Consider the following 5,834-nt stretch of genomic DNA (forward strand, 5'->3'; position numbering starts at 1 on the left):
TCCGGTCGTTAAATGACAATAACACAGATACCCTAGCAACCCTACCAGCGGGCAAGAAAACAGTGGGGGGTAAATGGGTATGCTCTATCAAAAGTGATGTGGATGGAAAAGACAAGTACAAAGCTCGGTTTGTGGCAAAGGGCGACAGCCAGGTGAAGGACATAGACTATGGAGAGACGTTTTCACCAACTGCAAATCTAACAAGTATAAGAGTGGTGCTACAAAAAGCAGCTCAGGAGAATTTACTCCTCCACCAAATGGATGTGAGCACAGCGTACCTACACGCGCCTTTGGACTATGACATTTACATTAACCCTCCAGAAGGTTATGAAGAGAAAGATGATGGACTAGTGTACAAACTACAAAAATCACTTTATGGTCTCAAACAATCTGGACGCAACTGGAATAGAGTTCTACATGACTATTTAAAAGATAATGAGTACAAGCAAAACCCAGCCGACCATTGTATCTATACCAAAGAGTCAAAAAATGACAAGGTGATCGTTATCATATGGGTCGACGATTTGATTATCGCGGCCAGCGATGAAATGATTTTGAAAGATGTGAAAGGGATGCTTTCTGTAAAGTTCAAAATGAAAGATCTTGGCACACTCAAGCATTTTCTAGGTATCGATTTCAATCAGTCTGATGGATGTGTAAAAATGTCACAGGAGAAATACGTCAACAAGATATTAGAGCGTTTCAATATGCAAGACTGTAAAGTACGAGAAACGCCTTGTGAACAAAAGTTGGAATATTCAAATGATGCAGTGAAAATGAGTGATGTCAGAACCTACAGAGAAGCAGTAGGTAGCCTAATCTATCTGACTACTTGTACCAGGCCAGATTTAAGCTTTGTGGTAAGCAGGTTGTCACAGTATTTTGCAGAGCCGACAGAGGAGCAGTGGGTCACTGTGAAACATGTGTTAAGATACCTAAAAGGCACTTCTGACAAAGGTTTGAATTTCAAAAGAGTTGACAATGAAGAGCTAGGCATTAAAGCCTACGGCGATGCAGATTGGGCATCTGACTCCAGCGACAGGCGCAGTACCACAGGATACTGTGCTAGTCTCAGTAAAAACAGTGCTTTAGTTTCCTGGAAAACTAAGAAGCAGCCTACAGTTGCGCTTTCCACCTGTGAAGCTACGATAACAGTCAAGCGAAGACGGAGAGGACCAATAAGCTTTTAGCGCTTGCTAAAAAGCTTAAAATGAAGAGAAAATAAAGTATTCTACCTCATGAAACTGTATGTTGTTGTATATACTGTAAATAGACTTTATATAATTAACTACATTCATAACCCATATATAGTAAACAGTGTGGGACTTCACTATCACTGTATGAGGTAAGAATCAACAGCGTTTTATCACATTTTCACAACACTTTATGAATACAAGTAATGAACAAATCTTAAATATGGCAGGGAATGTGTTTCCTTTTTTTGTTTTGATTTTGAGCAGCAAATTTGAAGTTACATATTAATGCTCACCAGTAATGCATAAGCAAAATTGCACAAATTTTCACTTGAAAGAATAGTTAACAATCTTGGGATTTTTTTCTGTCAAAGTTTCAAATAGTGTGTAAATTGAATACACTTCATCATCAGCATGTTAAGTGCCACTTTTGTAAGTGGCCCCGTCCCGGCCACGCCCCCTTCCGCTATTTTCATCACTAGCCACTCTCATCCCTGAATTCTTGAAGAAAGATTGGCTAGTTTTATTTTTATTATTATTTTTTTAATTTTTATTTTTTAAAATGAAGCCGTAGAGTAGTTTGGCGTGCGGGCGCCCAACTGCAGCGATCTAAGAACAATGTACGGCAAGTCCCTTCGGACAAACATCGTGACACCACAGGAATCGAACTCGTAAAGTGATTACATTCCTCCAAGGACTTTAAAAAACCCTAATAGGACTTTGATTTGTCGCGTTTTTGGTCCCTTTTAAATATTCTCGGTCACGATGTCCTCATTCCATTTAGTTTACCGTGCTGCGATGTAGAATTTAAGATGTTCTCTTCTATATTATGGTTCCTGTTATGTGCCCTCATTTTCCCCAATCAGTTTCGGCCTGCAGTCTCAATTGGAAACGGAACATTAATTTGAACTCTGTATAATGCTGAAGTTAATTTCAATTTATGAAATTAAGGGGTTCTCATTCATCCACATTTACAGCAGGAGTCGCCGAAGTAATTTCTCCAAAATAAAAGATTATCTTCAGCAGTTTCAGCAAAAATTTTATGTCATTATAGGTGGTATGACAACTGTTTCTGACAGTTTGATGGAACGTACTACGTTTGAAATGACGGTTTTCGAACACCTGGGTAAAAAAGATTTATGAATAATATCCATAACACTATGAAATGGCGATTTTTGTTTGCGGTACTGTTAACATTAATTTGTTGAAATCTAAAAATTATATGTGTCATGTTTTGCGTGATGGTGGTGGACCCCAAAAAGCAGGCAAGAGGGAGGAGCCGGGTGTACTTGAAAAAGTGTATTGATAAAACACAGAAAATTAAATCCTAAACAAACAAAGTCCTAACAACAAAACGAATCCAAAGTATCAAACAAAAATCATGACTGAAGATAAAACATAACAGTAACCGAAACATGACTGAAACAAACCTGATAGCAGCAAACAAACAAACATGACAGTCGCAAACAGCAACCAACAATGAGCAGACGGCCAGGAGTCCTTTTATAGCCACTAATTACCTAACGACCAACAGGTGTGCAGCTGCAGGGAAAAGCCCCACAGTGCCACCTGTTGGTCACAAACCGAAACATGACAATATGAAAGCTGCAGAATTTATGAATGCTGTGTTAGGTTTGAGTTTTGATCCATTAATCTTAAAACTGAGCGGAATAACAAAGGAGAGTGCAACATTGACTTTTACTTTTTAGTTGCTCCATGTACAGCACTTTGTATGCAGCGATGGCTGTTTGAAAGTGCTCTATAAATACAGTTGAGTTAAGTTGAGAATTGACTGTATTTTTACAATATTTTTGTAAATAAATAAGTAAACTAAGAGGAGGACAAAAAGTGGATTACTAATGATTGATAAAAGTGACCATTTCTGCAATGTTAGAATACGATGATAGGATAATATCAAAAATTGGAAAGGCAGACTCCAAAGTTCACCAGAGTAAAATCACCAGAAGCAATTGTGACTTTTCAAGTGGAGTTTTTTTATTGTGATTGGCAAGAGGTGAAGAGATCTAAAAAAACATTTAAGCTACTTGGACTGTTCATCTTGAGATCATTAAAAACTGCAAATCACAGCACTTTGTGTGCAGCGATGGCTGTTTGAAAGTGCTCTTTAAATACCTTTGAGTTGAGTTGAGATATTGTTGAGCAAGACAATTTCATTATTGATGAGAAAAGGAAGGTTGTGAAAGAATTTAATGAGACTATCTACTGCCAGGGCGGCCTAGTGGTCCAGTGATTAGCGTGTCGACCTCACAGTGCAGAGGTACCGGGTTCGAGATTTTAATCCTCCACTTCACTGAGCATACCCAGATGCTCCACAGTGCGGGCCTGCGTGGGTTTTCCCCGGGCGACCCTTGTGAGGATAAAGCGGATCGGAAAATGGATGGATGGATGGATATCTACTGCCAAGTGAGTGGCAGAGACTGAGGGCTCAAACTGAAAGAGATTTTACTCCTCCCCTTCGCTGAGCATACCCAGATGTTCCATAGTCTTTCTCCCTTGTGATGTCTGCCCACCTGGACCTGCAGGGTCACTTGTCTGTGTTCCCCCATGCCCAGGGTTCGAGCTTCAAGGACCTAGCTTCCCTAGCAATGAAGATGAAGGCAAACATGGGCAAGCAGTTTAGCTGCTTTCTTGATAACAGTGACTCTAAGTCTTCACCTCTCACTGCTGCATGCTTCCTCGACCCGACAGTTGCACCTGAAGCGCTCCTTGTTCACAAAAAGCCAGAGGAGGGAGAAGAAGAATCCAAAGAGGGACCACAGAAAAAGTGGCCCAGATTCTCAGACTGTGGTCAGAAAATCTCTTGTAGGGGAACCTTAATAAGGCACACAAGAACGCATAATGGTGAGAAATCTTTTTCCTGTTCAGTGTGTGATCAACAATTCTCCGAAAATAACAGTTAAAACACACACCAGTGAGAAACATTTTGTCTGTTCAGATTGTGGCCAAAGATTCTCGTGGAAGTGTCAGATTAAGAATCACATGTGTGATGATGAGATGAACAGTTGTCAGTGAGTTTTGACACGTCACAAGGAAAGAGCTCAGATGAAGGCTGAAGTGACAGCCGAAACTGTCAGCTTGAAAAGGATTTTATTTCTTCACACACACAAAAAAACTGTTGTCTAATAAAAAAAAAGAAACGTTCAACTTATTTCAACTAATAAGACAAGATGAACGCCATAACATCACCATGTTTTTCTTCAATTTAAAAAGCTCAGCTACACCATCAGCGTCTCCAGCAGAAGAGTCTCTGAGTGAATTGTATGAGTCAAGTGAGAGCCGCCTTCTACGCCACCAACACGAGCATCTTTGCATCTCTCATGAGCAATGTTGATGAATGTTATTTACTGTATAAGGTTTTATAGTTAAACATTTCAGTAAATACGTGCACTGTTGTCATCTTGGTCTCAAATATGTAAAGTATAAATACTGTTTGCATCTTTAAAACATGCTGGTCCCCACATACACAAAAATTCCTAAGGTGATGCAAATCCTCCCTTCTCTTTTCACCTTTCGCATGGCGTTTATGGTCCCCTTTAACCATGAAAAACGAGGGATCCTGTTTTATGGTAAATACTGGACTCTCTGTGTTAAACATGTACATTTTCATTTAAAGCTTGATCACCACATTCCTCACCAGCACTCGTGTTTCTCGACCTTATCCTTCTGAGAGACTCTTTTACTCAAACCTAAGCAGGATAAAGGTTTCCCTCCTTTGTGGATTCTCATGTTTTTTTTTTAAACAGCTCTTATATGCAGAGGAATTCAAACAATAACAACACTACGTTTCGCGTTGCGATTAAGTTTGTTTGCAAGACGTTGCCGTACATCGTTGTTGCGGCCTGTCCCGACGCCGAACACGCTACTTATACCCGCTTCACTTAATTAAAAATTGGACGCTTCAAAATACCACCCCCTCTTCTTTCACTACAACTGAACGCACGGAAGTCTCGATGCAGTATGTAAATCCTTTATTGGACGATAACATCATTCGCTCAAGCTTTTTGGCCTAGTTTAGCTTACTTAGCCTAGCTTGCTAGCAAAGAAACGCATTTCGTCGCCCTGCAGAGATTGAGAGTGAGTGTGAAATGTAATGACTCATGTAAAAATGTGTGCAGGGGAACGGCAGATTACGAATATGATGATTTGCTCGGCGCAAAAGAGGAAGATGACGCTGGTTTCGAGAAGTTTCGAGTTTGGTCGACCAAAGCAGGTTTGGTACTTGTCGTTCTTTCGATCGATTGCAGGGGCCACCAACCGTTTTAAAAGTGAGAGCTACTTTTTGGTCGCTGCTATGGGCTCCCACTTTTATACACAATTTTGAAATAACGCATTTGCGCAGATTTCGTTTTATGAATGTTTTAATGATGTCTCTTCATACCTAAAACGGGACCAAGATGGCTGCTGGTTAGACAGGACCAAGATGGCTGGCTGCTGGTTAGATACGGTGCTGCCAGCACTTCCTATCCGACAAATATCATGAAGGTGATTTGTCATCCAATCTCCTTGTGATTTTTTTTTTTTACTTTGCAAGAAATTCATTCATTCATTCATTCATCTTCCAAACCGCTTAATCCTCACTAGGGTCGCGGGGGGGGGGGGGGGGGGGGGGGGAGGCTCGGA

Source organism: Hippocampus comes, unplaced genomic scaffold (genome assembly GCF_001891065.2).
Source record: "Hippocampus comes isolate QL1 unplaced genomic scaffold, H_comes_QL1_v1.1 scaffold455, whole genome shotgun sequence".
Classification (NCBI taxonomy): Eukaryota; Metazoa; Chordata; class Actinopteri; order Syngnathiformes; family Syngnathidae; genus Hippocampus; species Hippocampus comes.